This window comes from Eufriesea mexicana, unplaced genomic scaffold, assembly GCF_001483705.2.
Source record: "Eufriesea mexicana isolate 0111107269 unplaced genomic scaffold, ASM148370v2 scaffold9187, whole genome shotgun sequence".
NCBI classification, from domain to species: domain Eukaryota; kingdom Metazoa; phylum Arthropoda; class Insecta; order Hymenoptera; family Apidae; genus Eufriesea; species Eufriesea mexicana.
In genome coordinates, this window is record NW_016916911.1 from 217999 (window position 1) to 235588 (window position 17590).

At 41.3% G+C, this 17590-nt stretch overlaps 1 protein-coding gene across 4 annotated transcripts in view; it reads left to right on the forward strand.

Moving 5' to 3' along the window:
- Positions 1–300: 300 nt before the first annotated feature.
- LOC108553060 (elongation of very long chain fatty acids protein AAEL008004) overlaps positions 301–17590 on the forward strand; it is a 33090-nt gene continuing 15800 nt past the window's right edge. The window contains exon 1 of one of the 4 annotated variants that reach the window (XM_017907813.1): positions 301–626. The gene's annotated coding sequence lies outside the window, so the exon portion shown is untranslated. Of the gene's footprint in view, positions 627–4127; positions 4188–10903; positions 11651–17590 lie in introns of those variants that run through there. The other 3 variants (XM_017907812.1, XM_017907814.1, XM_017907811.1) reach the window with 3 other exon arrangements.

The window sequence follows — 17590 nt, forward strand, 5'->3', positions numbered from 1 at the left end:
AAAACATCGAGATCGTTATCGATCAATCTTCATAATTACGTAACCATATAAAATTACAAACTTTCCTGTAATTTCACCGCGTGCGAACATTGACGTCAATGACATCGTAACTAATACACCTCGATTTTTATATTTCTCACCGATCCACGTTGATATATTTTATTTTTTATTCTTCGGTCCAGCGAAAATTTCGAGTTACGCGGGCACTCCGGCCGATAGTTACGGGCCTGTTGGCGGTTCTCAGTGCAACGACGAAACGCAAAGCATACCACAGGACGTCACGGGAATACGGGAAAGATACGGCGATTTCGCGGTATAATGACGATGATATCGTACGGTCGTGAACACGCGGCATGAGAGTAACGCGTGACGCACACCAAGAAGGAGGAAGCATCGTCGAGCGAGCTCGAGCATCTCCGTCGAGCCCCGCCCTGTATATATTTTTAACCGGATCCATCGAAAGTCTGGTCGGCGTGGCACACCGTTCGTCCGAGCAAGTGAGGTTTCTATTGACGTGCAGGAAGGAAGAAAGAATTCAGAAGAACGGGAACAAAGGATAGAATATATCCAAGTGGCGCAACAAGTGAGGAAGTCTGCATCTCTTTCGTTCGGTCTGCACGCCACTGGTGAGTAGCGTTCCTTTCGATCAGATGATTATTCAGTATACCGGTGTTCGAGACACCATGATCTAAGCGTGCTCGCGTCTCATGGAATCGATGCTGCGCAGCAACTTGGCGCATGAATCGAGCCCCTTACAGCGGATAACCCATTGGACGATCTCAGTGAAACGGTTCAGATCGGTCAGGTGCACGTGTTTTGGCGCGCATGTTTATGAAATACAATTAATGACGCTTAAAAAATATGCTTTAAATATTTAAAGCATTGCGATAATCGAATAAAATTATATTCAAAAATTTTGCAAAATGCGGAATTACTGAATCACCGAATATTAGATTTTTTATAAATTCTGTACCTTCTTTTGTAATCGTTAGCTAACGTGCGTTCGTGTAAATGAAAAAATATGAGTATATTAGCTAATATTATTTTAAATTACATCAAACTACGTAATAGTAATTTAGTTCGGGCAACGAGTAAAAATTAACGAATCATGATTAATTTTTATCAGACTAAAGGTACGAAGGCGTGGAATTATTTCGGAATAAGATTAACGTATATGATTGGTTTTATATAATAAGATTCTCTATTAATTGTAAGAAACCGTGACGAAGTATTTAATTATATCCAATTATATCAATCATATCAATCATGCTCATTCTTAATAATTGCCTTACCTACGTAATAGATAAACATGCTCCATTTTAACAAGGTCAAATTCGGTAACTCGACGATATAGAAAATGTAAAATGTTACATCCGACGAAGATTCCAAAAATCACGCATGCGTCCTTTACGAAACGATGTATTTGCTGAAAGTAGCCAGATCATTGCGAGAAACTTCGGGACTCCGCGATGTGTCGTGAGCGCGTGTGTGTTGTAAATCGTTAGGAAAATCGAAAGGGGGAAAGTCGATAAGGAGTAGAACGGTATTGACCAATTTCGTGACAATAGAGGACGTTTCGACATTTATATAAACGAAAGTGTCACGGAATCCCACGGACACGCTGATTCTAGATCGAATTACGTAATTTTGTTTACACGCGAGTAGCAATCGCGAGATGAAATAGTCGTCGAACGCCGCCCTAACCTCTACGTTTTCGACAGAGAAACTGTCGAACGTGGTGTAGGAGTAATCCTAACAGATCAATTACGCAAACTGATTCGCTTGACGACGATGGAACTAAAAGTGACGTTAATGACCATGGAAATAGAAATTTACGAGGGTCAATCGGATCTCGTCTGGCATCCTTGCGATCTGTTTAACCTCAAATGCATCATAAGGAAATGGAGATTGTTACTGTTGTCAGTCGACGGAAAGTTGTTAGCCAAAGAAAGAATCATCAATGTCGTCACAATTTTCCTTGAAAAAAGACATTTCTCATGTTTACGATTTATCAAATTCCGTAAAAACATGAATTACCATACGTTCGAATTCTGAGCTACGGATATAAATTCTACACGTCCAATTATGTTCATTAATATGGAGACGAGATTTTTTCGTTCGATTGATTATTCGTTGAAAAGATGGAAATCACGCAAGAAGCTGTTACGTGTGTGTCGTATAATTCGAAATGTAGCTTCGGAATCGCGCGCGAAGCATGGAGAGTAGAAATACGAGAATTTCGCGACATTTTATAAAACATAATTTTGATTGGCGGACGATAAACTTCTATTCGTCGAATCACGCACGAGCATGGATCATGTGCGTGGCAGGTCGATCGTTGGTGCCCATTCCTCGAGTATTCTGATCGCGTGCCCGCAGATATTTCTCCACAGCAAGGCCACGAGATATTCCTCGAACCTCGGAACCGAAAACTACGTGAAACTCTTCGTTTTTTATCTTTCTCTCTTTTCCCTTGTACAGTCACGTTCCGTCTACCTTCGGAACAGAGCAAGTCCACGGGGATCCGTCCGTGTGATCGAATCACGAATTAGGCAACTAGAAAGGCGGAATTAGAGTGGATATTTCGCGACTGCCGAATCCTTTCTTTCTCGAATCACCATTCCTGTGTTTTTCTGCGTTTAATAATTACGTAAAACCGGCATGAAGGCAGAAGCTTTTGCGCGAAAGGACTTTTGCACGAACGTGCGACAACGTAGCGTTTGAAAAATGGCGCGAGTCCCAGCGGAATCATCTCGACTCGGTTTCGCCGGGCAACTGATCGACTCCGGTTATCGAAACGTTCACTCGCATCTCGCAATCGTAATTACGTTTGGACGAGGTTCGTTAGACGTAGGACGACTACGTATTTGCACGGCCGAACGATCATTTCGACGGCGTGTAATTCCCATCGACGCCGAAACTTTCTCCCGTGGCATGGGTCGGGCTTCGGTAGCCCGCTCGATGAGAAATTCCTCTCCCTGCCCCTGCGCGTTCCGTTTTCACGTAATCCAGACGACCAAAGGAGGTGCCTCGATCGGTCCAGACGAATTTACTTTTCCGAGCTGCGATCACCTTGCCTCCCGATGGTACATCATAATCGAATTAATACTACCCTCGGAGAGTTATCCTGCGAGCCATCGCCCTTCGCACGAGCTTCCTAAGATACTCCCACTAAGATACTCTTGTCCTTCCCCCACTCCCGTCCTGCCGCTCGAGTAGCCGCAATAACCGTCTAGGACCGTATAGGAACGACATGGCGAAAAGGTGGGCCGAGTTGCGAAAAATAATGTAGGTCAGGAGGCCTCGAGGCGCGATCCATCAGCTGGCTGAAAAACGGGACACAATGTCGAGCATACCGAATCGCGTTAATCACGATTCACAAACGGTACGAATCGCTCCATTAAAGCCTCCAGCCGGGAAAGAACATCGTAGGCACGTTTCTACCGTTGTGCAACGGACTATCGACGCTCACGCTCGACTTTTGCGACGGTGTGATTCGTTCACTCGTTGGTTCGTGTCCCGAACTCGATGAGACAGTAGGCCAAGGCCAAATTCTTTGTGTACCGGGTCCTCTGTTATCGGTCGATCGACGGAATCGAACTGTGTGCAGCGCTTTGTCTCGGGTTCGCTGCTTTGCTTTATAGAATGTTGCGACGTTGCAGCCAGTTCGTCTCGCGGCCCGTGCAGGCTGACACAGCGGCTACTAGACGGGAAGCTGCCGGATAATTTTCGAATCGTAAAGCAGCGCCGTTATATACGCGCGTTTCGACGATCGATCGTTGCCCCACGAATATTTTTAACCGTACCCTCGTGTTTCTGCGGTTCCAGAAGTACCGTATTAATTGCGGCAGCGCGCGCGTATCGCGATCAGCTGAGCATGAATGATCCAATGTTGTCGCTTACGTAAGATCGACGAATTGGGTCGTGTGCCATGTGGAAAACGCGAGAACTCCTCTTGAATTCTTCTTCGACCGGGCAATTGCTCCGCGTGCGACAGCCATTCACTGCCCACTGCCGCAACGAGATACCGCTCTACGTTCACCCATTTGTACAGGTGGTTTCATCGGTGTATCCTGTGTTTTCTTTGTTCAAGTGAATAACCGTGCGTGGTGGGGGGAAATGGACCGTTCCGAAATAGTGATACGCATCCTATAACCGGATAATCCTATTATTCCAGAGGGTCATTAGTAAGTATTTTACCTGTTTTATCAGAGAGGTTGAAAAATCGTAATAATTGTATTTGGAAAAAATTGTGTACGGTGTATAGAGTGTCTCATAAAATGTGTTTTTAACTCTTTTGCTACATCGCGAGTTTTCCGGGTGACGCCCAGAAATAGGTTGGATAATACGCGTTGTCAGAGATATTTATTGGAATCGATATATCGTTTTTTAATGTATTTCTGTTTTAATACGTAAATAATCTTACATAAGGAAAAAAAGCAGACATTTTGCGTACATTAAAATTTATGCAATATAAAAAATTATACATTTTTTACGAAATTAATAAAAAAGAAAGATTATCGCGGGTTTTTCTTATCTAAAAAAACAACAGCGGAAGCATTTTGTAGCTTTTTGCATTGCATTCTGAATCAATTATATATCGTAAACGATAATATCAGAAACGAAACTTGGAAAAGCGTTACTCCAGACATATTGCACACTATGGAAACTCGTTTCACGACAACAAAGTATAATTACGCGTGCTTCAATTATACTATAAATATGCAATGTTCTGAATATTTATCAACTAATCCAATGTATGTAATTAATATACTAACGTATTGTTCTAATAATGCAGGCAATTTTTTCTTCACCAGTTATGTTAATTTTTGTAAATTAGGAATACATTTACGACAATACGAGAAAAAGTACACATATATAACTTTCGGTTTCTACCTAGTGCATTCATATTTCATTTATTTCCGTTTGTTAAATGAAAAATTGTGAATTTCTTTTACCAACTGTTCTATTAAGACTTTTATCAACGAGGGCCTTAAATTTATTAACCTAACCTTAAAATTAATAGATTCGTTGGCGGGAAATTTAATTAATTTATTTTCATTAAAAATAATATATACGAAAATTCGAAATATCGGCTCAAGGTATTTTTCGAGAAATTTGTGGAGCCGATATGAGGTATTAATGCTAACTGAGGTACTAAAAAGGTTAATGAACGATTTAATAAGCGTTTCGACATTTGAGGTAGAGTTTGTATATCACTGACGATCAATAGTTGATGCTTCGTGGCAGAAACCAAAAATAACAGTTATTTTAATGATTCGATTGGAAAATTATTAATAACAATAATACGATTTTTATTCATATAGAACATCATCGTTAAATTTAAAAAAAATTTTGAGAAAATGCATTGATTAAAAAATTCCCATTTTTAACCATTCACGACTATAATTTTTCTAGTAACAATTATAAACCTTTTTCCTCGTTGCTTTGATCACTGTCAATTTTTGCTAATATTATAAACAATTAAGCAATATCCACAAATGACGCAAAATTAAATGTGAAACATATTCGGCAATAAAAGATACGAATATTTACATAAGAAGAATAAAATAAAATATTTCGATATTATTATTCTAACCACAATAATTACTATTCGTGATCGAAAACATTACTCATTATTTATAATAATTACAATAATTTGTAATCGAAAATAATTTCCGTCATCGATGATAATTATTAATAATTTAAAAAAAATATTTAATCATGCATGATAATTATTCGTGACGAAAATCATTTGAAGAAAAATATAAATGTTATATAATCGAATATTGCTAATTTCTCACTATACTTCGCATTACGTCTTTTCTCGAACTGTGCATAATTATATTATAATTGTACATATTGTAATTATATGTATACATACGCACGTACATACGTACATTATAATTGATATTACAATCCCTGTGAAATTCAGAAAACTTCTTTTTTCTAAATCTTCTCACCAGTTACGATCCCTGCTAAATTAAAGGAGCAAACATAGTGTCCATATCGAGCAGTTCGCGAAAACGTGGCTGACGGATGCCTGCTGTTAGACCTACCCATCGTGATGCCTCCTGTATAAATTTCTACCGCAGTTACAAGTTAATACGACGCTTTCAAATCATCGGCGAACGTGCTCCATCTCTTAAATTAAATACGCGAAATAATTTTCTCGTCCGTTTTGCGCAACGCTATTGAACAGAATCGTGTGTCCTTTGATATGAAAAAGTGAAGTGAACCGGCACGGTATACCAATAGAATGAGTTTCAAGCACTGTAGTTAAGACCGTTTTCGTTGCAGATAAACTTCCGTTTTATTGCCCGGCGACGATTCAACTGTACCGTAATTTTCTTCTTGTTTCTAACGGGTTACTGGAGCAGCCTCGCTTGTTTCGCCAAGTATCGACCTCTTTCAATTAGCAATGAGGAAGTTGGCGTAATCAGATGTTGTCGTGTAATAAACGTCAGCCTGAGAACCTGGCTGTTACATTGCGCGTGATTATCGACACGTTTCTTCAAATCCTATACCTTTCCTACGATGCCACTGGGACACCACCGGTGGTCTAACTCTAAGAACGCTCGCGAAACGTACCATGCTACATGTATCCACACCTATGACGACCTATGATCCAACTCTGATCATCCAACGCTGCTAACGAAAATGTAAGCTTAGAGATTGAAGAAAAGAATTATGATAATTATCGTGCGCGTGTTTCTACGTACATCTGTCGTGTACAAATACAATAGCGAAGGACAGAATTAGCAAGCCTATTTGTCTTTGATTTGAAAATCCTGCACGTGTTGTGACGCGTTGACCAGATGGATTCTTGCCTTGCCTCGGCTCCTTTCGATTAGAGAGAATTCGGAGATTGTTGGTCAATAGCCGATTCATCGACGAGGAATAGCTATCGCCGAGGAAGGTCGTAGAGAAGGTTCAAAGACACGAGTGTCATCCGTTTATATATACGCTTATAGACAAAAACTAGCACCGCGATCCGCTTTGAATTTGAATATCGTTAAGTCGCGAGGTCACATCGTGGATGTTAACGAAATTTTTAATCGCAGCAGGCCCCTGGCGATACGACCGCACGGACTCGGGGATCCTCCTGACCTTGAACTTATCAAAGTCAACCGGCTTCGCTTGGGTTTTATGCAAATACGCGTTTATAGAACCGGGCCGGGCTCTGTCGCAATCTTTGCCCGAAAATACGTTCCCCGAGGATCCCGAAGATCGTTTGCCAGTAACTCCATGCTGTCTGTTCTTTTTCCTCCTCGATCAGCCCAATGTTAGATGGATATTCGGAGAAACAGTTTTAGACTAACATTGGGAAGAGAATTTTTTAGGACCTCGCGTTTCTTTGTTCCCCGACGAATGTCTTCGCTACAGAAACAGGTTCGATCGTGGGACACTGGTCGAATGAGGTACCTTTCGATGTTCCAGACAGATTCCATCGTCGTGAGACTATAGCTGACTTGATCGTAATTGGTCTGATCGTCGCTGATCCGATTACGGATGACCTGATCATCGCGCTGATCCGTTTGTAGCTGACCAGATCACGCTTGATTCGATCACAGCTGACCGAATCACGTTTGACTCGATTCTAGGTGATCCGATCATCGCTAATTTTCTTTGCTGTTTTCACCCGATCAGAGCTGGTCTGATCGTCGCTGCTTTAATTATTCTCAGTCTCACGATTATCGTCGATTTCGCTGTCGTTGATCTAATGATTCTAGGTGATCCGATCATCGCTAATTTTCTTTGCTGTTTTCACCCGATCGTCGCTGCTTTAATTATTCTCAGTCTCACGATTATCGTCGATTTCGCTGTCGTTGATCTATTCTTCGCTGGTTTGGTCATAGTTCACGCGACAATGACTCGGTATTTGCTAATTTTCTTTGTTCCAATAGCTTTGGGCGAAATAAAAAATAAATTTACATGGAAAATGACGTCAGCAACAACGAAATTGCGTCATGGCCCGAAAACGTGTTGCTTCATTGCGAAAGACCGTGGTATTTGCTGGATTTGGCGATCGGACAAGATCTCGCGACATCTCAGTGCTTCCCTGATAATCAGACATGTCCTCTGCGAGAGCAGCGAGACACGCAGCGTGCACCTGTCTACGAGGTGGCTAGGTGGACCATCCACGCGATGGCGCATCGAGGAAACGTATTTTTAGATAGTCGGTCAATGTCTAACTCGAATTTTCCAAGACTACCACCGCTGCTCGATCCGCGAGTTTCGCTGCTTGCACAGGTGGGTGGACAGGTAACGAGGATATAAATTCCATGGTACTTCAGGACAACCAGCCATGGAGAAAGATCGTCTTTGTTCTATATCCATCCACCTTGAAGCATTCTTAGTTTCGAAAATATAGGAATAAAATTGCGCAAGAAGTCAGAGGCTTCGTGGAGATGCGAGTTGAATCCGAAATAGGAGGAGGTGTCGTCTCGTGACGTTTCGCTTCCTCGGAACATGTCACCTTTTCCTGTTTTTCTGCACCAGAAACGTATTACGATTCCTCTTCATCGTGCCAGTTCGATTTCTCGTGAATCCACTTGCGTTCTCTCGTTGCCATTACGCACGCTCCAAACGGCTATTCCTCCGGCGAGTAATTACGTTGCTGGAAGAAAAACCATAACTATATAAACTGCAAATATGCGAGCGAGGAAAGTGGACGAAATCGGTGTGTTTTTGCTTCCTATGTACGAAACGACTGAAAAATGTTTCGGAAATTAAGCGTGGCACACCGATCACTGTTCCAGATTCCGAGCAATAGGTGCATAGGAAGAAAGGTTCGAGAAATTTCGAGGAACCAGGTTGAAAGACTTAACATATCTGTCTGTCCGAAGTGAACCTAACGAGATTTGGGAATTTTGTTGGTAAACCAGCAAGTTGCAGTGTCATTTCTCAAAGTCCACACACGAAATTGATCGTGCTAATTTGCAAACACGTTTAGCCTAGCCTGATTGCGATAACAAGCGTGACGTAACGTTAATAATATATTACTAATAGTAATGCATTAATGATATATCCGATTGAGCATCGAGACAGATTCCAGTAAACTCCCGTAATGTCGACATTTCAAGAAAACGAAACATTTCGGGCAGCTCGCTCGTGTATGTCGAAAGTTTCCGCAGGTTCCAACGGGACGAGAAGCGAATCGAATAATAAAACATCGAAGATCCAAAGTGGAGGACCTTGTCTCGGAACGGTAAAACGCAAATTTGTCAAACCGCCAAGATTCCCAATTCGAATTCTAACTCGGTGATGTTCACGGATAGAATTTACTCGGCGATCAATTTTTAATAGACACAGGCGGAAGATAAATGAACTATTTGTATTTTGTACAAGTTCAACAAAGATCGTATTTCAAGTCTTTAAACCAATCGCTTTTATTACGTATTCGCGGACCAATCCGTTGTTACTCGATGTCAGTCACGTCTGCTAAACGAATGAAACCTTCATTCGATATCTTGACCATTGATCAAACGTGTTATTCTGAACTTTCGTAAAGACGTGTTAATATCTGTAATTATTTCCTTGGATAATATCTCGATGTTTATGTCTCGTGGCACTGTAATTTGTTCAATAAATTCTATTTGTTGCATCATCAGAGTGCCATTTTTTGTTAGTTTGTCGTATAAATGTGACGCTTGGTTTGTACCTCACAATGTATTCATAGATCAATATGAAACGAGGTGTTGTCTGGATAATTACTTGTCAATGTATCGCAAGTTATTTTTCAATCTCGTTTCCCGGTTCTTCGTTTTCTCGCTCCTTAACCTTTGCTCACATGCCATTACCTCACTTAAGACTAATATACTAAACAAAATTATGGCATGCATTCTTAGCAAACCACTTCGCTGCATTCCTTCACACCTCGTAGAAGAGATTCGTCGTCTCTATGATAATTTTTCAAAATTATTCCTGCTTATGACGTAGTTAAACGAATTTTCCGAGTTGGATTTGTAACCGGGATTCCTCGTTTCCTCGTCCGTCTGTAACCATAAAACTGGTTAACAGGATAGAATATATAATACGATAAAATAATAACACGAGTATAATAGAGAGATACGAAAAATAGAAATACCCATGTGAGTCAGAAATGATCCGCGTCGGTGTCCATCCACTTAGATGGCGCGTGAACCAAAAACTAAGATGGCTCCTTGCCGCCATGTTCCACGAACATTGAACCTTATGATCCATCGTCGAAAAATCTCGTAGATCGAAAATACTCCAGGATTCTCGAATACGCCTCTGCAGCCTGCAGGAAGAAGAAAACGAAAAATGAAACAAGTCAGAATTTATCGATTCCTTTTAGAAATATTTTGATGCCGTTTTGGAAAGAATGTCAGCTTTGGCGTCACGTAATATAAACAGCTTGGTATAAGAAGCATAATTGGATATAAATACTATATTTAACAATTTTTTTCTAACCTAATCATTACAACTTACACCGTAATTTCACGACTATAACAGGCTAACGATAATTAACGCAATTTCTCAAAATTGTAAAATATAGCAGACCTAACCTAACCTCGTCTGAATTCTTTGCATTCCGCTTGTAGCTTAAGACACAACAAAACGCATATTATTTTCTGCAACGTTAAACGGCGAATTACTTATTTACTTCTAACCTTTTGTACTCGTAATTTCGCAGTCTCTAACTATATTCCAAGTCTTGGTATTCGTAAATATATTCTGGAAATATCTCGACTCTCTAATTACCCGCGACGGGTTGTAGATACCCTGAGCCGATTCCACGTCGTTTTCGAAAGACTACCAAGGTCACGATCGAGCAAAAACTAGAGGAGAAGTGGAAAGCAGATCGCGGAGATAATTTAGGACGTGATCGGGCGAAAAAACGAAGGCACGGGTGGAATAATCGGTAAGAAGGAGAGGAAAGCAGATAGATCGCGAAGGGCGACAAGAGGCGCGCGACGAACTTTGTCCGTGAAGGCGGCCGATCTCGCGACGAGAGCCGAAGGATCGCAAAAGGTAGAAGGGATGCGGTACCAATATGGCGGCTCGGTTAAAAGCAATCCACCGGTGTAACCGCTGTCAGTCCGCAACTTGGCACGGCGGCAGCGCGTTCGTTCGTACGAATATAATCGGTGTCGCATAAACGCGAGCGCAACTCCATCCCTTTCTTTTTCTCTTGTTTCTTCATCTTTTTATTATCCCTTCTCTCTTTCTCTCTCTCTCTCTCTCTCTCTCTCTCTCTCTCTCTCTCTCTTTCTCTCTTCTATTTAATCACCATCTTTCCTTTCAAGTCCGCTCGGTCTCGTTCTCGATCAGATTCGATTTATCCTAGTTTATCGCTGGGTAGATTTCGCAAGATCATCGAGAGGAAAGAACGACAGAGGACTTGGTGGAAAGTATCGCGTCTCTGTGACCGATCTATAGATCGTCGCGAATCGTCGACCCGTCGTGCCTCATCAACGGTCCTCGTTCGGCCAATCGAGCAGTTCGCGCGAGCAAAATTGGAGGAAAACCTGGCACTGGACGAGGTTCACGAACCGAACAGAAGATTCGAGGAATTTCCGAGCGCAGCAGTGTCACGAGGTAGAAGAGCAAGTGTGTGTTCGATTGTTCGGGAGAAGACGATTACGTGAGATAACCGCTGGTCCTGTCGTCGCTCGATCGTCCGGTAAGTGAGCTGAAAGTAACGCTACTGCCACGCACGCTTCCGATAGAAGCGCAACCACTCCGCACGGCTGTTTTTCCTTCTCACGTAACGAATTGACGCCATCGACCCGCGGAAACGATTTCGTGCACGCGCCTCTCTTTCGAATCGCTCACTGAAACGATAATTCACCGGTTCTTCGTTAATTTTCACGCCTCGCGGTCACCGTTGTACCACGACCATCTACAGCCAACGGGTTACGCTTCGTCCTCTCCTCATTTTTTCCGCTTTTTTCCCTCTTCGTTATTCCTACGCGAATTTCCACGCGAACGTTAGCGTTACGGATTGTGCGATTCACCGCTGGCCAACAGGGCAAAGAAACGAAAAAGAACCAGTTCTGCGTTACTGGGCCGCGGTGTGTTATCTCGCGATTCCTCGGTAGCGCGTGGTCGTTCGTAAACGAATAGCGATACGAGCACTATCTGCGCGATATCGGTACAAATATAATAGCCCGAAAAAGTAGACTCGTAGGTAAAGACGCCGCTTTATCTCTAAAGCGTGTACGCCACCGTGACACACCGCGTGTTTACCTCGAACGTATTCGTGCACGCGGTAGAAAATTGCCAGCGACGAATGCAACGCTGATAGTCCCTGCTAACAGTCGAATAACGGTAACCGATCACGTCGACGATCGAGCGGTAACATAACGTCGACGTAAACGCCTCCGCGTTTTCCTCTCTTCGTGACTTTCGTCTTTTCGGTCTTCCTCTCGCGCGTTACTTGCCCCGTGAATCACGAACCACGTGAGCAGTCCATTTGACTTCGATTCACGTTCTACTCGATCGCGTCGCGCTTATTTAAGGGGCATACAGTCTGTCTGTTAGGTGGGCTTCACCGACATCGAAACACTTTCAAACGATCAAAATTTCGTTTTCTAAACTTCGTACTGTGCTCATCTTCCTCGTCGTTCTATGAGACCAAATCGATTTCATTTTTGAGGAATTCTTGTCGGGCGCTGCGTTCTTGGATTTCGATCCTCGATCTTCGGATATACAAGGTTTGTCTTTGATGCTCATCGATCGGCGAATATCTGAAACGGTGATAAAAATATTAACATTTCTCCTCGATTTTAAACTCCATAATTTCGCTATACTTACGGGGCAAGTTTTAAAATGGTTTGCTGAATAACACGCCGGAGGTAGCGCTCTGTGTTTTGGTCGTACGATAAAACTTAACGGGAGATTAATTAAAAATAGTTTATTAATTGCATGCTTGTCACACAGTTGCTGCAACAATTTAACGTTGATTAGATACCGACTTAATTCGACTGGAAAGAGTTATTTTCCATTTTGCAAGACTCCCGCATACCGTTTCTTTGTTTCCTAATTGCCTCCATTCGAGTCCCGTAAAGAATTAATTCCTACATCGGCTGTTATTTCAATTTATAATCAATCTCGTTTTGAAACTCCTCGGTGCTTTCGAAATAAAAAGTAGGGGGAAAAGAAGATTACCAAAGTTGATTTCGATGTACGTAGATATTCCAACTTTTGCAAAACTGGACGTCGTCATTATCATATTCATTATCACGTTGAATCCCAATGATTCCCTCGGTCGAGCGATCCGATAACTTTAAAACGAAGGATCATCGCCTTTCGTATTCCTTTGATTCGATGCACGATTCGAAACGCATAAATTAACACATTAATTGTGGTTGATCGTTACACGGGAAGATCCGCAGCCGGAAGAAAGGAATCTTGGATCCGTCTAATTGCCGATTCGAACCTCGAATTGCAGTGTCCTTCGCGGTATCTGATGCCGTCAAGATCGGCAGACTTCCTGAAAAATTTGACGGAGACTCGAAAATGTCAGGGTTTCACAGACGTGATGATTTTAAATCATTTCATCGTTAAGATTGCAAAAACGTCTACCTAATTCCTTGTATCTTCTTCTCGTATTTTTCACTATCTCCTGCGAAGACTATCTTATCCGATATCGATGGAGAACAACAGGTGCCTGTAGAGTATAGAATGTTTATTCAGACTCTATTCCGATATTTGGACACCTGTTATTAGAAATATCATTCGAGCTATCTTCTTCCCTCTTGCTTCCTTTTGTTTTCCTCTTCATAAACAACATCCATCGAGAAATTCATGATTATCATGAATATTGATCATTTTTTGAACGCACGAGACTCGTGTTTCTCAGGTATCAGTGAATATGATGAATGACTGATGAAATGGGAAAAAATTACATGCCATGAATTTTATGCGCATACATTAAGCATGAAAAATACGGTAGAATGGAAAAATTTTTGAAATGCAATAAAAACAAGGTGTACATCCTCTCTGTTCGATTACACGAGTCCAAACATTTTTACGTTTGCATAATCGTCTTATGTTTCAATCAGATCGAATTATCGTATTCATGCAAATGTTACCATAATTATTTACATTTCATAAATTCTCTTCAAAGTAGAATGCGTTTCCGCTTAAGCTGCTTCGATTGATCTCGTTTTTTCCGTTAATTCTATGCTTTTACGACGCGCCACGTTATCGCCAGAATTCGATTCTACTATTTTTAAATTGCGTCGCTTTATCGAAATCATCGAAATGCTGAAAAATATAATGCCGCTTAATGTTTGATACAGCGATTCGTGAATGATAAAGTGACGAAAACGCGTATGCGTGTGTACACGTTGATAATAATGGAAGTGACATAGATTAATAACTTTGCATGATACGAAGATAGTCAACATCTTCGTTTAAACATTTATGTATTTCTTCGTACACCATTCTTTTTCTTCTCTACGAAGTCATAAATATCTTTCTCATTTTTTCCGCCATGGATATGGACATTGCCGTCTTTCACGGGTCTAATTATGTCTCTAAATCACTCTTGATTTCTTGTCTAATACTTAACGTTACCTTACGCGGTACGAATAACACTAAAGTGTTCGTGCTTTCCATGTTATTAACTGACATTGCGTACGTGGTCCAAGAATACATATGTGGGCTCCGGTGATAACGACCGGAAAAATCGAACGTATATACGCGTTACCAATGCAAATGGGTTAATAATGCATGTTTCCCCGACGAGTGGCATCGTGCGTGGAATGATTCCTCGGTCAAGTACCACCAAAGAACAACTTCAACGTCTGGCCTCCGTGTTTGGGAGCCTTGGGTACATACTATACGGAAGCTCTGGGTCCTCGTAGTTCGCAGTGAATTCGAAATGGTTGGTTAAGATCTAATGTACGTCTCACGCTGATCACAACAAACGCTGGTTCCTTACTGGAGCTTTATTCGAATTGCGGGATCCAATTAAGCTAAACAATGAGACGTTATTTAAAGATCAATTTTCGGTGTATTGCTTAGTGATAAAAGGCGTTGTAGGTATAGATAGCATTGAAAGAACGTAACTTATCTTCGAGTTGCTCGAGTCGTTTTAATTGAGACCAACGTTGGCGTACTAGAATCTTTAGCAATAAATTTTTGCGGTATTATAGACGCGTAGTGCGAACGCACGATTAACGCTTAATTATCGAAATCCATCAGAGATCGATGATTTTTCTGGAACTTTTGAATACGCGTTCGTTTATACGTACTCTGGTAATCACGCAGCAACTTATCTACTCAGTTATTACGTGAGAGGATGTTGCGACACCCAGCAAATTTTCTGAAAGAGACCGAAACGAGTTTTGCTTTCTCCCCATACTTTTTAAACTTCTCGCCAGATTGTTGATTATTTTTCTATCGCATGCAAAGCGGAAAAATGCAATCAGTATGTTAACTATTGGCTTTTTGACTCGGTGCTGACGAAATGCTTTTGAATCTATATTTGCTTCGAGCAAAGGAATTCCAGTCGAGTTTACTCCAATTTGATTCTTACCAGATTCCCTTTCGATCGGTTCATTTTTACGTTCAACGCTGTAACAAACGAGGACGTTAGTCGTATTATTCCACCTTACGTAGAGAAAAATATAGTTTTCACTTTGAACACATTGTTCGAAAACAAAATATACCACGTGGTTAAACGTGGTTCGTTCAAATTTCTCGCGCGACGCGATACGTCGTTTTAAATTTCGAATATCCGATCAATATCCTAACTATTCCGTGTTTGTTCGTGACCATCGAACGATGTCAGAACAGGACTTTAATACGTTCGTTATATAAGAGGATTCTCTCGGACTCCCTCTTCTTTCCTACCAACGTCCCGCCATGCGGTACCATTAAAGCGCCATGGCAGCTCTCGGCAAGTTGCAGCTTCATGCAGCTATGCACTTTCTCTGCACTTGTATTTGCTGCAGAGAATTTGATGGATATAGCAGTCTTCGAATTTGACGAAAAGAAACTCGATCGATGGTTCACGCACGACAATCTTCCTCGGTGAAATTCCAAATGCGGACAAGGAAGGCATCTCGTAGGAGCAAACGTGATTTCTTGTTCATCATTGCACACGTGGCCTACTGGATAGAATTTTGGGATAAAAGAAGCTCGAAACACATATTGTTTACCATCTTTCCTCTCCCTTCTTCTTTAATTCCTATTTTTAATTTCTCTTCTTTGAGGAGTGTTTCGACCTGTCTAGAAAATTCACAACTTTAAATAACGGCCACTCAAGGTAGCACGATATGTAATATGTGTGCACGATACAATTCGATTATTCGGCATAATAAACGTCGATGTTATCGTTATGGAAATAAGCATAAAATATAACATACGATTACGTAAAATAAATTTGACCTTCATTAATATTATCCTGTAGTAATTTTCAACAGCGACAACAGCCATTTATAATGACTTTCAAGAGCGAAAGTCTTCCTCGCTAAGGACATAATCAGATTTATGGGACGGGAGGAATCTTCCAGGTAAAGAATATTTTCTGGATTTAGAAAGTATGTAAAATGCAAATCGTTGGGTTGACGAATAAAACGAAATTCGCGAGAAATATCGAATGGGACGAATAATTCCTTGTTTCAGCGATTTCTGTAACGTAACATTGCTCGAAAGAATTACAATCTGTAAATAAAATAACGAAAATGTGAAAAACAATGAAATGCATGGTAGAAACACGAAGCGTTTCATGAATAAAAACAAACCTGCATGTCAGTTCAAATAGATTTCTCAAATCGAAATCTTTCATTTAATAATTCACAAGGCTACATCGATCCACGTAATATTTTCAAATGTTACGTTCGTTTGTCAATCAGGACAAATCGATCAAGTCGATACGGCTTACTTCAGCATTCGTAACCTACAAGTCACAAAAAAGTCACGTAACGAAATCAAACATGTTTCCTCGTCGATTTCTTTGCGATATCGCTAAAAATTGCAGCAATCGTTATCGTTGCAAACGATAATATTTCCATTTTTGCAAGGAATTGGGTATCGAAGACTAGGTAGAATCGCACCACTCGTTACAAAATATTTGTTATGCTAAAAAATTCTGACATTCCACCATTGATTCTTACAATCGATAATCAATATGGCGTCCAATCGCGATACATCGAAAATGAGAAAATATGCAAATCGATTCGCGAATCGCTCCCTTATCGAGCTTCAAACGTACAACGAGTATTTGCAGAGAAGTCGAATTTCATCGTGGAATCTCGACCTTGTTAACGTGTGTCGATGTTGTCGCGGCGACTTATCCTCTGGTTGCCTGGTCCACGTGTTCACGCGCGCGCGTTCTTTTGCCGTGTGTCGTAAACATAAGCTCACGCACGTTGCGCGCAATAAAGCTGCTGCTGTGTATTCCTTTTCGTTCGGCATATCCGGCCGTGCAGCGTCTCGAATCCGTTCGAGCCTTTTACAAACACCAATCGATATATTCGTCGACAGTACTTGGAATTAATGCGCGAATACTCGCAACAGGACTGCTGCCACTCGGAAAGAACGCCGGTGATTTGTTTTGCAATAGAGGTGACAGCTCGAAATGTCCAGGATATACATATTTCGTAATACA